Here is a 23,707-nt window from a genome sequence, read left to right on the forward strand (position 1 = left end):
TCTTGCAAATTATCAAACAGAGTAATTCGTCATAAAATTCCACAAGCTAGAAGCTCTAGAAACGAGAGTTGCCAGAACTCTCATATATACATGGATGGATTTAAATACGAACCGAAAACATTAGAAATGTGAAGTATCATAACAAAATAAAATTGTAAGGTATAATAAAACTTTTGCGAAATCTATCTTAATCTTCTTGCTGTTAAGCCGAGTTTCATTTCCTCTAAAGTAATGTGCAGGCATACAATGAACAAGGCAATTTATACAAATTTTATTAAATCGCTAAGAATTATTGAATTGAAGTGATTACACTATATCTAAGGTTACAATCAATTGATAATGAATTCTAAATTCTATTAGTTTGAAGAACACGGTACTCTGTGCGTGTCTCAGTGTAATGTATGCTTAACGAATGGTAGTTGTGAGGCTGGAACAATACAACCCACATGCGAGTGACATCATGGCTCTACGCCAATAGAACAAACACCTGTACAAAAGACAAAGGCAAGACAAAACAAAGACCTGTGAATGGCTGAGCAGGCCACTGTTCCCACGAGCTACTATGTCATCCGAGTTGTCCGCCCCGCTTCCCCGACAGGTCCGGTTACCTCGGGGCTTCCGCAAGGCTTCTTGTTTTCGCTACTCTTTTTGCTCAATTAATCGGCAAGGATTCACTTTCCCTTTTCGTATTATTAAATTTTTTCAGAATATATAGGCTACGTTGTTCCTTTGACCGTGAAAAAGAGAATGTATTAAAATGTAGGTTGTAAGGAATTCAATAAAACATTCTCTTGTTTGTTGTTTTTACTTCTTTACCAATGAGGGAGGTAAAATAAGGATTTTGAATACTAAAATGAGTGTAATAATATAAGAAAATATTTAAATAGGAATACACAGAGATAAAGAATAAGTAAAAATGTAGAAATATTTTCCGTGTGTAACTTGCTGAATTGGTTCCTCTCAGAAGCATTCGCTTCAGCAATCACTCCATGTTCTGTTACTGATCTCATCTCGTGTGTTGACTTCATTGTTTTAACAGCATTCTGTTATATATATTTGAAGTAAAGGAACCGCTCACTTTTCATTAAAATACTGATATAACAAACTGCAGGAAACTTTCGTGATATAGCATTTTTTCTTAAATAAATGTTTTGTTTTGATTCCTTACAAAATGAGAGAAAGGTATTTGGTAACTAAAAGTATTAAATTGAAAGTTACCATTTCGTGAGCGGTTAAATACATAATACCAATAATGAAATAAAACATGGTTAAAGAAAAGCTTTCACTTCATACACACATAAAATGCTGCTCGAATGAAAAATATAACTATGTACTATTTGTAATAATCCATATAAATGTGTTTCTTAACACGGCTATTTAATAAATATAACAGCTTGTGAATGTACAAACATTAAAATTTCTGTTATTTTAATGTAACTAAACTAATTAATTAAAACTATATTAAAATCTAAACATAAGAGAACTATAATTTCCAATGGTAACAAAAACAGATTAAAAAGTAGAACTAAGGCCTGATAAAAAAAGTTTATCTAGTCTTAGAAAAACTGGAGTAAATAAATTATATGATAGTATGTTTTTGTTATTAAGTTGCATTGTTGCCAGAAAACGGTGTTTAGTTAATCTCCACCCTTTAATATTGTTAATGGTTTTGTTTCCACTTGAATGTCTCATTTGTGAAAGTTATTATTATTTATATTCCTTACAGACCATAATGATTATGAAGACAGTATGTTTATGAACACTCAGGAAGTGGAGTGGTTTTGTTATTTTTAAGTCCAAAAATAAATTTAAAAAGCAATGTAACACAAAATACCAAAATTATTAATGCTCAGGAATGGATTGTCATTGTTGCTGATATAAGTCAAAACCACACAAGTGTAATTCTCATATGTTGAAGAAATATTCTACAGATGTGTTACACATATTGATGCTACATGTGCTACTATGCCAAATGTTAAAAGTCGCGTGATAGTATTTAGCTTGTTTACAAATTTATTTATTTTTGACCAATGTAAAATATTCTCGCTAGCGCGCCGGCAAATCCCTTGGAGTGACATGCACCAACATCGAACACAGTTTTGCATATGTATAAAGGAAGCTTCATGCAAAATTTCAAGTCTACGGATTTGATCGTTTTTGAGATATTGCGCGGACAGACACATAGACAGACAGATAGAGAGACATTAATGAGACTCGTAGTAATATGCAATGATAAACGTCATTATTAGACAATAAATACTGTTTTTGTTGGTTCAGTACAAGAGAGCTCTATTCATGGACAAAAGTCTAACTCAAATATAACTAGAAAGCATTATCGTCTTCAATTATACCCGATCGAGAAAGAATCTCGAAAAATCACAAAATCAACGATGAGAGTCTGGACGCCGTAAATGTAAACATACAGTAGTTAAAAGACTACACTCGGTAACTAGGTTAACAAATCGGAACTAAGCGCCACTTTGATTTTGTTCAATAATCATTTTTTAGCACTTGTACATAACCGGACACCGGATATAAGCCTCACAAGTTTCATAATTGTAACTGATCCATCAGTCGCCGCAATCGTTAGAACACTCGTGCAGCTTCACTGCTGTCTCGGCCGCGCCGCGCCGCCCGCCGTGTAGCCGTAGCCGCCGTCGCCAGTAACTCTACTCCAGGAGGGATGAAACTGGAGCCGGCCCGCGAGGTGTGACTGATCTTGGCTACTTCACAGTCTGACAATCTGTGTTATATCATCCCCGTCTCACTATACCTCTGGTTAGTGCTATCACTGTGAGCAATCGGCTCATATATTACCTTTCATGTTGTATTTAGTTTGATATCCATAAGTATTTATACACCCTGAAACAAAATAACAATTTTTTCTCTTTTATTATTAAGTATGATCACTTTGAGAGTTCGATCGTATTAAACATAGGCCTACTGTAAATGTTTACAAGCGAATTGACTTCGGCAGATGGCTGGCCTCCATCTTGAAACCTTTTGAAGGATTAATAATCTTATATTAAGATTATTAATTAATACTAATAATGAGTAAAGTAATCATTACATACGCAGTAAATTATCTTTCTTAGCTTAAGTGCGTTAAACCTTTCTTTCACGACTCTATTTCTAGTAATATTGATTTAGAAAATATTCTTGATGTGGCTGCTAAGCAAACCGAATCAAGTTATCCCAAACAATATGATCTACATCCTATGTAACAAGTATCCTTTTCTTTAAATATTCGCAACGGAAAAGTTCAGTGATAGGTGCTTTAACATAAAGGGGATTGCTTACGTAATGATGATTGATCATAACAATGCGTTTTAGATCAATGATAAGGGCATAACAATGTTTATATAATAAATTTATCATGTGAACGACAACAATTCTATCAAAATATATACATGTCAAATTGAACAAATTTCACAAAAATAGGACCTTCCAAAATTAGCTATAGCCTACATTCTTAGTCAACATAGCACTTAGTTACATACGTGTGGTTTACTTAGTTACATATGTGTGGTGCACATTGTTATATTTCAGTATTCAACATCGGAAACCCAATTTAAATAAAACGCAGAATGTACAGAGATGCACATATATAACAAGAGCAGAATATTATACTTCATTCATAACAAGAGAATGATAAGAGAATATTAGGTTGACCATGTACGCGGAAGAAGCTAATACACGTAATAAATCAAATTTTAAAGAACAACAAAAAATCATTTTAACTCATTAAGATTACAATAAGCTTATGTAATTATTGCTTGTAAATTTGTTTTTATCTATTCAATATAGTTATTGAGCAGATTAGTAATTAAATAATTTTTGAAGGTTTAAATGAACGAATTTCACAGTAGCAAAAATGTCTTATTTTAAACTTCATATCATTTCTCATCTAGTTAAAATTTTTAAGAATAACAAACTTAACAGTAATAGTTACAGTGTGAAGGTCGATTCATCAAATAAACGAAGCATTAAGACCCTTGGACGAAAATCACACCAGAATAAGTACGAGTACAATCAATAGCCTGTAAATATATTACTTACGTTGACTGCCAACAGAGATTATGAAGTGAAATACTTGAGCAGTACATTTCCTTTGTATAAACTGGAACAGTTGGACTGTTGCCAAGACTCCAATATTCGATAACTAGGCACAGCAGGGTTCTGTAGTCTATAAGATAGTAGCAAACTGTTATCGTTTTCTCTGTCAGATTTGTCTGGACTTTACTCAAACATTTTTTCTTGGTGGGTTTTGAAGATTAAATGATCTCTTCTGTGACTGGCATTACTTGTAAGTGTATTGGTGACATACAAATTTTGCCAAACACTAATAGTCAGAATGCACTCGTAACATTTAAGATATTATCTTACTTATCTTACTGTAACTACGTATGAACCAACAAACCTTGCAAGTTCCAGGTTGCCTGTAAATTACCTTCCATAACTAGAGCGCCATACGTAGATTGTTCACCTTGCTCGAAGCGTAAATGAGAGTAGATTACCTTTAAAGAGTTCTAAATTAAAGAATTGTTACTTTAAAGTTGTGTTTTTTGTAATCAAACACTTTTATATTGATGTCAAGGTCAAATAATACTTCGTATCAATGAATTATAACATTGAATGGGTATCTTTATTATAATTTGAGTGACTGTATCTCTTGGCAACTCCAGTGGTATCGGTTTGTTTAGCGGTATTAATTCCTATTTTATACTGCTATTGCTGCATGTACAATTGTAAATGTGAATAAGAAATTCCAAGGATTTGAAAAAAAGCAGTCTGATAATTTTACTCACTGTTCTTATATTATATCCGGTTCATAGGACTTTTATATTCTCTCTAAAACCTTTATAAATTGATTGTTATAATACATAGTTGAAATTGGAATATTTACGAAATTGTTGTATTTGGTGACAATACAAATCATCGATAGTTATGATAATTATTGTTTGTCAGTTTTTTATAATGCCAATGTATTAGGGAAAGTCTCCAAATGTAAAAATTGTTTATGCTTCATGTAATATAATTTTTATATTGTAACTTTGTACAATAAGTTGCGTGTAATTTTTGCAATCAATGTTCTTGTATCTATGTAATAGTATAGAATGCAGTTTTAAGCGCCAGGTAGTAAAACTAATATAACTGATATATAGATAGAAATGAATGATCTGAAATTACAACACAAAAACAAACTATGAAAAAACTATAATGAATCTTATTTATCTAATCATTCTCTTAGGTTAAATTCTCTGGTTCACATTATTGGGTTCATGTGTTTTACATTATGGTTTTTAAACAATGGTTCTAAATGTTTTATGCCGTTCTTATATAAGGATTTAAACACTAAAACACTTTCAAAAATATCGAACAACAGTAATACGCATCTAATCCAAATATAGCACGTATCATTGACTATATATTCGCGACTTACATTTACAGTCTACCGTCTCATGTACTTAAGACTATATATATATATATATATATATACCCTTAATATATATATTATTAAGATTTAAAAACATAGAAGATTAATGAATGAATAAATTGTAATACTTACTCTTATTGGTATGTGGATGTTATTCTTATTGTTTCATGAGGTGCACAATACTCATATGTTCTAGCATTAAAAGGAAGTTGAACAGAGCTAAACCCAACATTCACATTGAATCAACCCTTCCCACCATAATAGCTATGTTAAGCTTAATGTGTTTTACCTCTTATTGCTTGTTATAAATACTACACTTGTATTGAGGTAATATTTTGTATTGGTTACATCTACCGATAGGGGATAGGAAACTGTTAAATTCGTATTCTTTGAGGGAGATTGTACGGTCTTCCAACTATCTCATATTGAATATATATTATATAGTATATAATGTATGCTATATAGAATGTAAGTTAGGAATATTAAATAAGTTTCGTTTACATGTAAACTAAATTACCTCAATGTAATTCGAAATTCCATTTAACCTTGCATAGTTATGCATGAAATGATTTGCAAGACGATGTTTTTCATATGAAGAATACACTCTGACCCTACTAAGCATACATGACAAGGGGAACAAGATGTATTCAATAATGCATGAAGAACTACTTTTAGCCTGAAAACATCCGCTTAACCTCATCGCACTGGCAATCTTATCTGAATATTCACATATCCTTTAAATAGGCAATTTTTGCTATAGTCTTATGAGATATAAATGTTTGATCAGTGAATGTTTGTTATATTGATTCGGAGTTCTATTTTTTGCAAAATAGCAGCACTTTTCTAAGACTTGGTCATTAAATAATTTTATTTTATTAGCTTCAAAGGCATAAACCTAAAGAGTGTAAACTATATATTGTAATTTGATGTTAAATGTCGTATATTTTAATTAGGTACAAATTTACAAAAATGTTAGTGAATAGTTAGTGGACAGGGGGTCATGATTGGTGTAAGTGCAAACAATTCTCCAAACTTCTATGTTTAGGATAATTAATTACTAAAGGCAGATAAAATCTAACTTAAATAGATCAATTTTAATGAAACACAGCTGTTGGGAAATTATCAAAACAGTTATTTCGACAAAATATATAAATACTATTCACTGTAATAGCTAATCGCTTAAGATGTATTAAGTAAACTGATAACACCTTATAATTATAAATAATATTTTTTCATAATATACAGTTGAAATAACTACTCAAATTAATGAATGAGTATAATTTCTTGCCTTTTTAAGTAGTATAAAAAAGATTAAGGATTTCAATATTATATATAACTGAAATCCCTAATCTTTGTTATAATAATATAATCCTATAATTCGGACAGTTAAAAGTTCAGTACTTGGGCAAGAACAATTTTTATGCAGGATAAGTTTAATCTTACTATGATAAAAAAATAATAATTGTGAATACATAATGAAAACAATGAATTATGAAAGAGACAATACGAGTAAATGAATTATTAACATTTTAATGCATATCTGAGCAAAAAAACGAATAGCTCACTATTTGAAATATAAAATTAGCCTACGTGATCATTTGACGTTTTTGAAACGAGTATGTGTTGTATAGCTGGGGCGGCACTTGAAAGATTTGGAAGAATTTTTAAGTTCCTCTGATCCTGGATAATTCTCTAACCATCGTAGTTAGGCTAATAGTGTTTCTAAGCGGATACAATACCCGACTTAATTATATTTCTAATATTATGAAGACTGTACGTAATATCCCTAAAGCTTAAAATATTTAATACACACCTTCACAATTGTGTAACATTGTAATTATTGTTGGAGCTATTTACCTAACCAATTCTTGACTTACCTCACTATTGGAACACCGATAGTAGTGTTGAGAATCTGAAATATGACCAGTATCTGCGCCTCAGTCCACTCTGCGAACACCTCAACAACACAAAGTTTCTGTTATCGGTTTGTAGCCCGAAACTTTACGTAACGTATGGGTCTGTTACCGCACGAACAATGGAGTAACAGGGAGCAGTTATGTGCTCTAAGGCATTATTACAACATCCAATACTCAAAAACTTATAACTCGTTCCAACTGCCAAACGTTTGGTCTGCTCATATGTGCACACTTTCAACATTTTGGTATTAAGTGGTTTTTTATTTCATTGTTTTAGGAAATACCACACCCGGTTCCATTGCAGTAATTATTTGTTTTTGTTATATAAAAATGTCCAGGAAATCAAAATTATAAATAATTGTATGTTGTAAATACTTGATATTATCGTTCATTATTATACGATAAGAGAGACCTTATGACATTTTATTAGGTTGATATGATCTAAATTTAGATTTATCAGAAAATTTGAGATTTGGGGCAATTCCATTGAAATTTTATATCCAAAATATCATGTGTCTCATGCGAGCAATTCAGCTTACAAACAAATAAAAACAGCTTCAGAGTTAAATAAAAGCTGTTATATTAACTCTGTTAAAAGCTGATACGAGTAAGGACAAGGGTTCCAGATCATTTGTGATCAAAGTTGATGACACAATTGTTGAAGATCAATTATTAGTGGCAAATGAATTCAATAAATATTTTTCTTCTGTTGCCTCAATGAATCCGTCATTCACGGAAACTCAATCTTGTGGAAGGCGTGTTCCGGAGCCGGTTGCGTCCATGGCTCTGCCTCCTGTGTGTGGGGATGAGATAGCACGTGTCATACAGGGACTTAATTCGAAGAAAACAGGTGACGCAAATGGGATGTCAGTTTGGTTACTTAAACGGTGCCTCAGGCACTTATTAGGACCACTCACAAAACTGATAAATTCCTCATTCGAATCTGGAACTTTTCCTTCTCTTTTGAAGACAGCCAAAGTCATTCCAATTTTCAAGAAGGACGATCCTTACATTCCAAGCAATTATCGGCCCATATCAATTCTTCCGGTGTTCAGCAAAATTTTTGAAAAAATTTTCTATGAAAGACTTGAAAGCTTTCTAGAAAACAAGCGGATTCTGAATCCAGAGCAATTTGGATTCAGAAAAAACAAATCCACAATTGACGCTGTGAACAACCTTTTGGAAAATGTTGTCGATGGATTGGAACGGCGAGAACATGTGCTTAGCATATTTCTTGACCTGTCCAAGGCATTTGACTGTGTGCATCATGAGACACTGCTGCACCAGTTGGAGAAATGTGGCGTTCGGGGACTCCCGCAGCTGTGGCTTGCTTCTTACCTAAGGGAGCGGGATCAGAACGTGGAGATTTCGAACGTCACATCTAACAAAATCAAAATGCCTCATGGTGTCCCTCAGGGATCTATCCTTGGGCCTCTTTTATTCCTGATTTATGTCAGTAGATTGAACTCGGTGATCCAACATGGGAAACTAGTTCAATATGCTGATGACACGACTCTCTGTTTTAAAAGCAAAACACTGCAAGAACTGGAAATCACAACGTTTGTTGAAGTGAATTCATGTATTCAATTCTTTTCTGAAATGAACTTGAAAACAAATCAAACCAAATCAAATTTTGTACATTTCTGCATTCGGCAGAATACACGTTCGGATGGGCCAGCTGTATTTGTAGATAATGTCCTTTTAGAGGAAACATACTCTACAAAGTTTCTGGGAATGTTCCTTGACAGAGGGCTGACCTGGGACGACCACATCGACCACATATGTGCTAGAGTTTCCGCAGGTATATATGCCTTGCGCAACCTAGCAAAGTTATGTTCCCCCAAAGTTTTAAAAATGGCCTACTATGGCCTTATCCATCCACACTTTGCGTATGGAGTAAGACTTTGGGGAGGCTGTGCCAAAAATAGATTGGAACGAGTATTCAGACTTCAAAAAAAGGCTGTCAGAATCATACAAAAGTTGAGTTTCAGAGAGTCGTGTAGGGAATCTTTTAGGGAGCTTGGATTTATGACTTTGCCCTGCCTCTACATTTTTGAGGTGATTACGTACTGCAGATCAAGGTGTACTCTGATTCGTGGCAGGGACGTTCACCAATATGAAACAAGAGGCAGGGACAACTATCGAACTCAGCATCACAGACTGGCGTTGTCGCAACATCTACCTCAAGAAGTTGGTGTCAAACTGAACAATAGGCTCCCTGAAAGTATAGAGAATTCCAACAATCAAAATCAATTTAAAACTCGTCTAAGACGCCTACTGGTGTCTAGAGCGTTTTACTCTGTCGATGAATTCATGATGAGCCGCTGGGATTTATGAGAGCATAGGATCTGAGGTCAGTGAGAATGTGTTTGAGAGAATGTATGAAGATGTAAGTTTGACTGTGTGTGTGAATGTATAAGGGGTTGCTTATAACTATAATTATAAGGGGTTTCTTGACGATTGCGATGCAATGTTGAATTGTAAAGAAAATGCAATAAAAGATGATTTAATTTGATTTGATATTCAATAACTGCCAGTCTCGATAAGAATGTCTCTATTTAAACTTCCCCTACTTTAGAATTGACAAGGGCAACGATAAACCCGTATATAATATGCTTTATTATTATTTCATATGATTCAATACATGTTCTAAATATTTTTTTCTACTCTTATTTAAAGAAACTATCAACCACTCTCTCCTCTTCCTACTATTTCTGCTTTGGAACAAAAGTGACACCGCAGAAAGTATTACAACTAGAGTTGCAACTATACCCGCAACATCGCTGGAGTCACCCATGTTTGATACTAAGAATATTCGTTGAAAATGTTCCAAAAATTCTTTAAAACGTTCTAGGTTGCTTTCTTACATAGTGTGGGTAGGACCACGAAATTTTAAGTCAGTACCACCGGCGCTGCGGGAACATGAATTGTTGGTCAAACTTTTTGACCGTTTGATTGAACATTCGGAGGTACACGTGAATAGTATAAGACCTTCTGAAAGCTCAGTAAATCGATTTTGAAAGTACTGTGTATGTGTGCATTAATTTATGCAAGGTTCTATCCTAAAAGTTTAGTTTATCTTAGAACATTACGAAGACAAAATTAAATCAATACTAATATTTGATAATGACATGCTCACTGCTTGCAACACTAACAGAAATGTTTAGTGAAAGAAATTAATTATTTTTCATAAACCGTCTCACCCGGCATTCCCAGATTATTTCTGTCCGCCCCCAAATGGGAACAGTTGTGAAGTCATTCCACTAAAGGCTTCACGGAAGGATGTGAAGGGTCGGGAGTGGAGCGCGATCCCGGGATGACGCGTAACTGGCCCCAGATGGCTCGAGAGGTATTAAAATATACGCCTAATGATTCCTCCAGCCCCACAACGCCCACATATACTCATTAGTATCGCGAACGTGTAGCTTGGTCTCTTGGGGAACGAGCAATGTCGGCTCTGTTACCTCGGAACATTATTAAATTTCGAGTTTGCCGTAATTGTTTATCTACACACCGGTAAATCTGGAGTACTAAAATGTATTTTTTCTGTTATCGGCAGAAGAAACTAAAATTCACTTCAATTTTGGTTTCTATTTCGTCTGTTTATTATTGATTCTAATATTTATTTTAGAATTATATAATAAAACCCTCTAAATTATATTGGATGGACAGAAAACTGTTTATCAAGTAGAGGAATATCATGGAATGAGAAAATTATTAAAAACTTTAAGTTGGCTATCGAATCAATGTTTTCAGTTCTACCTAAAATATCCCCTGAATGAGAAATAAATAAATGAATATTGCTGTACTAAGGGTACAAGAACACGCTGGTTCCACACGCTATTTGGCAATTACATATAATCAGGAATATTTTGTCGAACGCATATCATAAACTGTAACGTAGCTTTTCTTTTCCAACCTTGCTTCGTGTCACTTTGTTATTTAAAAGGACATTTTTCATTCTCTTTTTATTACACATGAATGTTTGAGAACGACGTTTCTGCATGTACGGATTATACTGTATTATTTCTTTCAAATGGAACTTTTATTATACTACACTTAAGTCAAAAGTTTGCAATGATTATTTTACTGTCAATATTTAACACAGCTATATATTCTAAGGCGTAGACATTTGTTCTATCCTTTTTTCCCGTTCAAATGTGTGTGAAAATGAACAACCGAGTTTTATTCAAAAGGAGAACATTAGTGTAGTTAGGATAATCACGGGCTGACATTTATGGTATATGTAAATCCATTTATATCCTGCTTGAGAAATACTCATTCAACTATTCGCTGTATGAATTTCTGTGGAAACGATATGACATAAAAATTTGATATGGTTGTTTTATTTGAGCCGATTTGTCTGTGGCTAAAGGCCCAATCCTATATACTCTGACTAAGACGCGAGTACCTATATGTTACTGCTCAATTAGAGGTGAATTTATATACTGTGCTGAATGCAGTGCATGTCACGAGGTTGCGGGTTCTCTAGTATTTAGATACAAAGTTGGCTGACCTCAAACCACAATCATTATGCTTATAATGTCACCTTTTCTCGTGCATTACTCGTTGCAGTAACAGGCTATCTTGATATCAGATTACTTTGTAGGTATGAGTGTCTGGTTTGGCTATTTTGCGAAATCTGTACTGTTGTTTCCTAGGTTAGAAATGATAACCACAAGAACTTCGAGAGCAATGCGTCTTGATTCAAGTATCACGCATTTGGCGGGTAAGAATCAGGTTCAGTGTTGTGGGTACTAGCGTTCTTCCTATAATTCCACTCCTCTCTTATTTTCGCCCTTACCTGTTTCTTTTCGTTAATGGTACTCGGAACACTACTACAGGCTTACTCCAATGAATGAAAAAACGACGCTGAATAATTTTGTATTTACCTGTATAGGATAAGCCTCTACAATGAAGCCTGCATTGCCATATAAACAGGTTTGCATACAAAAACTCATATTGCAGTTTGTAGCGTTGCGAAATTTAATTCTTCTATAACCTATATACTGACACTGAAGAAAATAATACTAACTTTTGTTCTAGAAGTATTTGAGGACAATAACTCAACATATCGCAAATTGAGAATCTAATGTTAAATACGATATTTCTTCTTTAACGTGAAGTATTCTTCCAATTATATAGAAATAAACTGCTACGTCTGTTTGAGTGAAGCCAAGAATGCTTACGGCTCAGAGTCGACAAGATCTCTTCAGCTCCCTACCACCAAAATGTAGATATATTGCCCACAGAGATAAAACAAAGACTTTTACAAACGCTGTCGTCTAAGTTGTTGAACATGTTGGTTTTAGTTATTAATATAGTTGGGTTTTAAAACTAATGTGGTCAAAACATATGCTGGTAATTTCGTAAAATTAAGTAAACTTTGATTTATAACGCGAGTGTTAAAAATAGCGAAGGATATGATGAAAATAACATTTTAATTTGAGTTCCACTCCTGATGTTGCTTTGAGGAAATTAAACGGGAAATTGGCTGAAGTTTTATTAGCCTAACATATTCAAAGCAACAGCAATGTTTTCTCTTAATATCTTTCCGCTCCCGGCATAGCAGAGATTTAAATTACATTGTAAGTGGCTTCAATATATTAAACATTTCATGTATTACTTATATTTTAAATAGAGTATAAACCGTACAAAGATCTACAAATGTTACAAATGTGAATGTTTTGGTTTTGTCTTTGGTTTTAAAAATAAAACATGCATAGTTTGCCTTTTATTTCTATTCTTTTAGTTTTTCAACAGATTTTTTATTGATATCTTACACTGAAATTTAAACAAAATGTAACAGAAAGAAGAGTACATTTTACCTACAAGAATTAGAGTCTTAATATGTTACATACTTCTAAAAAATGAACTGAATATCCGTTGCACTGAATCAGTTAAAACTTGTTAAATAAAATACTCATACATTTACTTAGTTCCGTACGTGAAACTGGAATAGACATTTAAATGTACTTATATTTCTTATAAGTGACCAGTGATTGTTTTGAATGAAGCACACTCTGTTTACAGGCTTTGCAACACAAATCAACACCAAATCAACAATCAGACGTAACCTGATCGATTATTGGATTAAACCCCTCACGTTGCAATAATGTGATAGGCCGATTTTTGGCTTTATTTGAAATTATGACTAAAATGAAATAAATAAGTTAATAATAACAATTTTATTTTAATAAAGATGTCATTGAGCAATCTCCCCACTTCTCTACCCTTGATAAATTATACGCGGACAGTAAAAATCTTCAAAGATCAAGCATCAAAACTTCTTCATTCTCAAACGATATTAGGAAATCTTATAAAAATCTCAGTGTGAGAATAAGTTGCACGGTTTAGTGACATACACCCAACGCACTTGTTACAGATCCAGAAGTAGAAGTATATACACTTATGTTAGTAAAGTGTTACACTCCAAAACTGTTATAGGTATCATCTGTTGACTTATTGGACTGTGGAAATGTCCAATTAATTTTGAAAGATTCTCAGCCATAGTGTCAGAAACTAAAAAACACATTGCACGTATTATACAAGCTTCTAGACTATCATCACCAATATGCATTTCGTCTGCATAACTAATATTTTTACTTTTGTAGGTCATTTATATTTTCCAGACACCGGTAGCATATGCAAGGTGAATTAGATACAATAATAGTATTTTAAATTTAGAATAATTCATCTCAATCAACCAACATCTAGAAACAATTCGTGCATGCAACAAGTGTTTCAAAAACACTCCCTGAACGTTTACGACATCCCGTGGCCTACGTTTATAGTAATTGTACTAATATAATTCCTTAATCAAGATGACTATATTTCTAAATAATATCTTATAGTGGAAAAGTGATTTATCGTAATCCGCCAATTCTTATCTTTTACCGAATATTTAGTAAACCAAAAAACACTATGCATAATAGTAAAAATGGTTGCTTAATATTAGGGATGGGCTGGCAACAATTTAATATATCTTAACAAACAAATATACAATAACTATTAACTTGATACCGTTTAGCTGGAATTTTAATTTGTTTTTAGATAGTATTGTAATAAATTACTTTATTATTTGTACTATCAAACATACAAATTATAAAGACGGGGTTTTCATGGAGAAATAAACAATACCTAAAATACTAATGACTTTTAGTTTTTTTTTTTTTATTAATACGATTAATAAAACACAAAATGACTCTCGCTTTGTGGATCAGTTGTTGCTATTCCCTACCTTTCTTCTGCCATGTTTATATAGTTCGTTCTATGAAAGGTAGAAAAAAACTTTGCAAAATGCTTAGTTCTCATAGGCAATTTAATATATAATTTTGTAGTAAGTATGTGAATTTATGATTGCAGTTAGACTTCTACTAAAACCTCTATGTATTATTATTTATATAAGCATTCATACAATAAAACGTATTTTAGAAATTTCTAGAGCGTATCAGCATCGCTTTTCTTATAGATTTTGAGCGAGATATCGTTTTAGTAAAGTTTTATGCAAAACTTATGTGTTTAAACTCCAGGAATCGAGTCCCAAATTCCATCCCATAACACAAAAACCCTGTTTTTCATGAACTCGGTAAAACAATTTCCTCTAAAATAATTGATCGTGAGTTACGCAAGTCGTAGCGGAAGTGAAAAAGGAAGTGGAACAGATGTGTTAAATATGAAACAGTAATTTTTATTAGATCTTATTTAATATCTTGGCATAATTAAAACCAACCGTCAGACGTTTACATACCAAGCCGAGGAGATTTGTGCAACAAGGTAAGGACATTAAATCTTTATAATTTCAGCCAAAAAGTTTATCTGGTTTTACTTTTATTTAAGTGTCCCACTGTTGATTTTACATTTCTGAAGCTAAAAACTTAGATATGTTTACACCTTTAAGATAAATCCACAATTTTGACCTTCTCTGAAACTAGCTTTTTTACGATTTATTTATGATTTATATAATGAAATAATTATACTTCATCACCTATTATAAGTGAAATTGATATAGTCGATAAGTGATACATTAAACGTTTTTATTCAGATACAGTTTTACTCAGGTATAAACAGTAATAGCTATTATAATCCAACGTAATATCTCCCAGTACGGTTTAAAGAGAAAGTCTTCATTTTGTTTCTGTTAGGTAAATAAACTCCGGCAATTTCCTTAAAGCAAGCCTGAAGTAGCGAGATGAGTTAAGTTCAAATCCCGTTCTATTTCAAAAATAACTTGATTTATTTCTTTATATTGGGGATTTAATCGGAAACATTTTCCCTAATTTCAGAAACTGCTATTCTTTACATTGACTGGCACAATATTATAATGCTGGTATTATACTAAGGTTATTTTGACCCAATTCAATTTTTTTATAGTAAACTATGGTACTATGTTTATTTGTACAATATCAGTTTAAGATTTCATTTACAACAATTTTTAATGAATGTTTAAATATATGTTTCACTTTATAACCTAAGCAAGTATTTACTAAAAGATATTATTTCAAGTAAATTTCTGTCAAGTAAAACTTCAAGTTGATAAAAATCATAAAAAGAACAAAATTTGGAGCACGATTGTGCATGTGGACTTAAAATGGTCAACTGTTCCTTGCAAGGGAGAAAGTTATATGAATACTGTGGAATGATTCATTATGTAGATTTATGTTAAAAACTTTCCAACCTACTTGTAGTACACAAGTCCATTAATTTCAATCAGTGCGCCCCAGCGCTATGGTAACAGTCACGCTACCAGTTTCGGTCGGCTGCGCTCGGAATCGTATGGTACTTCACTACCAGGCGATACCTTTCTGTTAATAAGTATATAAATACATATGTAAACCAAAATAGAGATGGTTTTGATTAGAGACATTTTCTACAATATTTATCTAGGCTATTTCATTTACAATTTTTATGATTAAAGTGATTACAAAAACAGTTTGTATTAAAAATTAAGTTTCCAAACTAACCGATGTGATTTTACAAATTTACCCATATTTTTTGCTGTTCTCCCACTATTGAAGTGGAGCTATCCTATATAAACATCTGATTCATAATATGTAAACTTTACATTGTACAGGTATCAGTACGCAACACCTCGTGTCGTACAGGTGTAACAAAGCGTAACAGCGTAACAGGCTCGCTGAGGTTGGATGCAAAATTTTAAGCCTATAGCTTAATACATTTTAGAGATAGCGGACAGATAGACAGTCAGAAAATTAAACAGAAAGCTTGTTTTAAATCCCACGGAAACAAAAGAATGTCTCACCTACTGTACAATAGGCATCAATGATGGTCAGCAACATTCCATGTTTGGATATTGCAATATCACATAACTTATTCTTTTTTATGAAGAGATTAAGGTGTATAAAAAATAAATCTGTGGATTGAATGTTTTCTAGATATGCCACCTGATATAGTAAACTGTGTGTCCATTATGTCCATTAAGTTGAGTTTCATATCGGTGTGTCCCTTTAATAATTAAAGTCTCTAAATCAAATCACCAAAATATTATGTTGTATGTATTAGACTAGTTATTGTTAAATATTCCTTATAAGATTTAATGTGTGTAATGTATTTTAAAATACCTTTATCATATGTATTTGTTATATATCCTGTTAAAGAGATAAATTAAGTATACTATTATTATAGTTAGGATACACGGGTTCATTACTAACATCTATTGGATTATATCCCATATAATTTTATCCGGTTTCTTTAAAAAGATTATCCTGCTAGTTTTCCGACATGGTTACACATATGACTATTCTATAAATGTTTGCTAACTCTCAAAAAATCCCATGTAGTGATATGGACCATCATTTGACTCAGTGTTGTCTGAAATGAAGCATTATGCAATATTTAAATGATATTATTCAAGTCTGTAGGTGTAGTCGTTTTCGAGGTATTGTGTCTTACAGAACTGATTTTTTCCAACCTTTTACATGATAAAAAGTAACGCTCAGCAAATTATTGATGAATTAAAAATATTGTAAAATGCAGTTGAACAAAAGTTGATCTTATGGTATTCATAATTTTGGAAGAATGGTATTTGTTAATTATAAAATGTTTGTACCCAGTGGATTGCGGTTGCAACATTATGTGTGCAGAAAGCATAAGTTTTTGTTAAAAAATCATTACATTTTCATTAAATATAGATAAGTAATTGGGAAACAAATGTCTTTTACCTTATGACATTAAAAACATATTTAATTTTAGTTTAGTGTAAATTTACCTATCAAAACTAAACTTAAACAAGAGTGTCAAAACCTGTCTCTCGTAATGTAAAAACAGCGTATTGTCAAATATATTGGAGAATAAATTTGTGTCTTATTTATTCACTATATAAAACCAACAGATAGAATACGTACTGTTGGACCGCAGGACTCGACAGAGCGTAACGAAAGAGAAAGCAAGCGCACAGACGGACTGCCCTTATACTTTTTGACTTAAAATAAATATGGCTGTTATGTGGTCCAAGTTACAAGTCTCCAGGACCTGTTTATCGAGAGATTTTACTCGGGCGTGTATACGGACAGACAAACACACAGAGAGATATCACTGTTACCTTTTGATTTGTAAATCGATATGGTTCGGCCTTTATCAAGAAAACCACAGACATAGGCGCCACAGACGGACAACGACACAGAGTTGCACCGAAATAAGGCGCGGTCAGGTCGTTTAATAATGCTTTGTTATAAATTTCTAAATAAATTAAATCTATACTGCGTGAATATTTAAAAAAATGTTTGTTCATTTTATGTTTATCAGTATGTTATGTTGGTCAGTAAGAAAACTGACCATACAATTTATATAAAACTTTATAAGCCTGTTACATTTATCATATTAGGTATAGTAGTACATTAGGCTATTTATTTCCTATTTAAAGATATATAACTATTAAAACAGTGGTTGTTTACTAAAACACAAAATATCTCTATACATATAATCTGAAAGTTAATAGGGTTCCGGACATTTGCCATCGTTTTGTGTTACATACAGTATAACACTCCGTTACGAGGATTTGAAATCTACCCTCTTATTCAGATAGGAAACCCTTAAGGCATTAAAATAGTAAAACTTGAAGCAATGGACTTTCACTCCAAATTAACACAATTAAGTTATACCTGGCGAACTGCATGAAGCCCAGACTGGAGAGAATGAGGCGATGTCACCGCACAGGAACCAAGAGCACAAACATGTCGCCCGCGAACTGGCGGGAGTGAAACAATGGGTAGAGGGCAAGATAACGTAAAGCTGCAGCTAACCCAACACTGTAAAACAGTTAAAATTGAAGTTTAGAATGTCGCAGCATTTGATTAACTGATTTGTATGTTCATCAAACACAACTTGAGTAACATCTAGCATATACTTGTAATACTACATCTATAGAGCTGTCCTTAGACAAATGTTTTATTTTGGCATTTTGATGTTATTGTGAGAGTTTTAAGTTGTCTCCACCACTATTTTGTTATATTTCACTTTCTAGATATAACTAACTAACAATTTTTCCATAGAAACTACAAATGAACTGTTTTGACGAAACTTTGAATGTTATGTTTTGATTGGTACCACCTATAAGGGCTGTACATTTTTTAGAATACTTAGCTATTTCGAACCCATTATTCAATATGTATGGGGAATATTAGAGCCCTACAACTATTTTATGTACAAGTCTATTCTATAATAGCCTGAGTTTTGTATTAATATTAAAACAGAACCTACTCTTGCGAGGAAATTATGACAAATCTGAACTTAAAATATAACATGGTGTTCTACTGTTTACAATTTGTCAAGAAAAATAAATACTGTCGTTTCCTATCAAATCTAACGTATTTCAGACATTTATTCAATTTTGAGTTTATTGTGGCAATACAACATTTATTTAACTTTGTAAGACCTCATAATTCGGAGCCAAGAGGCTATTTGCATCGTAAAAGAACCCGACTTACTTTTTTTTTAAACCAACAGTCTAATTTTCTCTAAGAAAGAAATTTATCGTTAGCAGTACATATTTCGGTGAAGGTCCTGGAGTAAAAAGGTATGAAAAGGGTTAAAAATATAAAATGACAGTTTTTTTTTAGATTTACCAACCGTCAGACACGTATATAAATGTTAAATCAGAGTCCTTTAACAAAATACAGACCTTTAAAAAGGTGAACATCAGTCTCATTTTGTGGTCTTCTGATTATGATATAACTAAATAGTGTGTGGTGGTTGGTTTAAGGTGTATCAAACTAGAAAAATATATTCTGTGAAACAAATCATTTCATATTTTTAACTTTTTTGATGTCCTACCCAATTCTAGTTCTCCACTAGAATTAGCGTGGCTGACGATACATTTATTTCTTAGGAAAATGTCCTCAACCGATTTACAAAAACTATGTTTGTAAGCGTGTACAATGTAAACTGGCTATCGGCTCCTAGACTATCACTCTGCCTAATCTCTGAGCTTTAGTACACACTCGCTATTTAAGAGTGCATATAATATTATTGAAAAGTTTTATCATCGTCCCCCGTAGCACAATGTCGGTGTTATGACGGAAATATGTGCCGGATACAGATAACGTTATCCATCAAAGTGTTCCACAATTTACCACACAAACTGCATCGATTGGCTTGTTAGGCTTTTATTTACAGAGTAGCTGATAATAAAATCATGAAATTCTGATATAAAAAATAGTGTGAAAAGGTATGTTGGTGGACATATAAATTTTACTAGATGTTATAGTGATTACTATCTTTATTATTCTGTAGCAAAAGACTTCTTTAAAACTAACGAATTTTAAGAATTCAAAAAAGTAGTCAAATCAAATGAAAGTGCAGAATCAGCTTCCCTTAAACATATACCCTGCAATGGCAGACATAATCGCCTTGTCCATAAAACAAATATTTCAGTCAAACACAAATGAGAATGCCCTATTAGCACATTTTGTGTTATAGCAAAAAGAAAATATCAATTTTTTACCGAAGATAAGAAACAGAATGGCTAATTTTAACAATATCCGTATCTCGTCTTACGATTGACATTTCAACACTGGATTCTAGTAACGTATGTGGCTTGTAAACCACATTTATAGAAGTTTGTTTTTGACGCTTTAAGGATTGTACAGGAAACAGGATTTCTCCGGACATTTGCCATCGTTCAGTAAAAAAATTCTGTATTCTCTAATTCAGTTTTAATAATTATTGCTGTGTTTAGTTTTAAGCGCATATTTTAGAGGTAGTTAAGTTGACACTCAACATGGTGGTTGTGATTCCTGACTTACGCGTGTCAAAACGATCTGGTATGATTTTTTTATTTTAACCTAGTTTTTAATTATGTGTTAGGTTAGTTATTTACCTGAAGAAGACATCAGATTGCAGATCTCTAAACGTAGTGTTACTGATTTTTTTTTGTATGACTGAACGATGGAAAATGTCCGGAAAAATCCTGTTTCCTTCACGTTTAAAGTTTGTGCAGTAGCATATACAGAATCATCTAGTTCGTGTAACATTATTTTCCTTCTAAACACAACTTGACCTAGCAATTTAGCACAAAGTGTGTAGAACCAAGGAGCGGTTGAATAAATCTCGTATATCGACTGAAAGTTCAAGACTGTCTGCTTGTAATGACTTTTCTACCACAAAATATTAAACACATGTCGGACACCTGTAGCATTATTTGGTCCGTATAATAGTTTGTTGCCCAAATTTGTACAGTCTGTGTAACACCTAAGAGCAGTAAAACTAATCTGGTATATCAGCTTAAAAATCTAGACTGGCTAATAGCAATGACTACTACTTGTACAAAACTTTCAACCAATCACAAGTGACCCAGATATCATCGTATAAAAGTACGTATTCCTCTTATCCCAAATTAGACTTGGTAATTTGCATCGCATGTTTGTGACGGTAGACAGCAGTAGCAGTTGATCTGATCTCAATCACGATCAGTGTTACTGCATGTACTGTCGTTGTAATGACTTGTAAACCTTTTCCAATTTGCCGTTTCAATACAATTAAGAGTATTAAGAGAGAACTAAGTTCACTTTTGCATTTTTATATAAGTATAGAATTTTTTGGAGTTTTTAACAAATTGTTCGTAATTTTATGTAATATAAAAAAGTATAACCGAGGTTTCTTTCATAATTATTTATAATTTGCCTATTTTATTATTTTAAACTGTACTAAATCATAAACACCATAATTTTTTATCATTTAAATTTAAAAATTGTTTTGAGCAGCCTAAATGTCTTGTTATATTCCTGAGCATTTGAATATCATTTAAATCCAATTGTTCGTGAATCTCATGAACTTATGAGATTCACGTTCCTATTTCCCAAAAATAAATTTAATCTCAGAAAAATCGGAATTTAAAAACTAACTCTACTCTAACTTAAACTTTACTCTATAAACCTTAATTTCATGATAAGTTATTATTTCCCGTACATTTAGTAGTTGTCCACCTGAAATAAACATGGGAGGAGTTTCAAATGTAGGATTTTTGGCAGGCACGTGTAACCCATTTACTTAATAAACCGTTTCAAATCACAAATTAAATTACTGCGAGAAACGTTATGTAAGGAAGGAAAACGCTCCAATGGTCCTTTATTGTTACATTTTCAATAGCTACGATCAGTTTCTTTTCAAACCCGTCTGAATGGAGAGCGTTCAGTTTAAGTATGAAGTGCTTTTGTGTTACTTACGCGTATCGACAAAACTCCTTCACAAAGTACTTCACACAAGTTCACAAACAATACGACTTTGTGTTTATACGAGCTCCCATAACATAAACTAGTATTTGAGTGTTTATGTTTGTGGGGGGAGAGGACATAAAAGCCGAGCCAACATACAATTCTCCATATATATTTAATCTCAGTGTACCACTAGATTTACTAATATCTAATCAATTTAACCATTTTATATACAGTATTAAATTTGTGAGAGTTTTTATAAAATGTACTAACTTTTAACCGCGATTTCGCAATTAATTTTCAAAATCAAAGGCCTTATACTATTTAGTAAAAGAACTTATGATGTAATTTAATGTAATATGATGGAGTCCTATAACATTTTCAAACTTAAGTAGATATTGTTTTTCTAATTGTAAGGAATAAGAGAGTTTAACCTGACTTATATCGTGTTTAGTATGTGTAGGAGCATTAGTGGTTCAAATTAACTCTATTTCCAACGTTGATTCTGAGTCTACCTTGTTTCTCCGATCAATATAATACAAGTATACAGGTCGTAGAAGCATTTACTTCTACTCCTTATTTTATACTTCTGGTATGGTAATATTTTTTGTACCTTTGTAGGGTTTTCCCTGAAAAAGAAAACATATGTACATGTGTAGAACAGAGAACACTACTTCAGTTAATAGGTGTTACGGATATATAAGTTTAGATTATAAATGGTACGAGTACATACAATATGTTTTTTGAATTCTAAAATATTCCAGGTCACCTTTCCTATTTTTCTTTTCGTATAAATCTTCTTCAGATTTAAATCAATATTTTACCAAAATGAATTAGCCTAATTGGTCCAGCTGTTCTTAAGATTAACACATTTTGTGACTCATTATTAGGTAGTATAGTCAACCTTTAAACAGTATATTTATCAAATTCACCTTCAAAATGATAACTTTTGGACTCTGAAAACACATACGACTGGAAACATGGATGTCAAACGATAGCAATTAGCTCAGTTTGTGAAATGCAATATACAATACTTTAAAGTAGTGGAGTTTCTTCTACTTTGATTTACTTGTTGCAATGTGGGGATAGTTCTAATAAAATACCATTCTTTACACTCATTACATTGTAATTCATTGTTTACCTGAATATTAGTGCAGTAGTGTATTGATGTATCAAGGTTTACTCTCTCTATAAATAAATATCTCGTGTTACGATGTTTGTTTACGTTCATATCCGAAATCACTGAACGTAATCGAAATCACTGATTTAAATTGAATTTTGTAGATAAGTAATTTTTGGCCTAACTTAAAAGACGAGGATAGTTTTATTTTTTTATTAATAAACATTAATATTTTTACTGCGAATGTAACGTTTTTTATGCATTCAGTAAGGTTTGAATTAATATATATTATATACTCAACATTGGCGACGGAAATAAAATTCACTCGTATCATAAGTGCTCATACAAGTACGAAGTCTACGACATTTTTGCCGAAACCACGGGTAACTGACTATACAACGGCACACGTTTGGTTATAAGATGGATCACCAGAAATTTTATTTAAACAACCATTTTGTCTTGAATTTAACAGACAAAATGTCTGTCGTTGAACAAATTAGTATGATTAGTATGACTATTATAAAGTTCAAAATACTCGTAACACTTCTCAAATACCCTAAGAATG

General features: G+C 32.6%; 1 protein-coding gene across 1 annotated transcript in view; it reads left to right on the forward strand.

The window, feature by feature from the left end:
- The window catches only part of LOC124369755 (discoidin domain-containing receptor 2), a 229,729-nt gene that overhangs the window by 97,192 nt on the left and 108,830 nt on the right, over positions 1-23,707 (forward strand). The gene's annotated exons all lie outside the window — the stretch shown is intronic.

The sequence above is a fragment of the Homalodisca vitripennis genome, chromosome 1 (assembly GCF_021130785.1).
Source record: "Homalodisca vitripennis isolate AUS2020 chromosome 1, UT_GWSS_2.1, whole genome shotgun sequence".
Lineage (NCBI taxonomy): Eukaryota > Metazoa > Arthropoda > Insecta > Hemiptera > Cicadellidae > Homalodisca > Homalodisca vitripennis.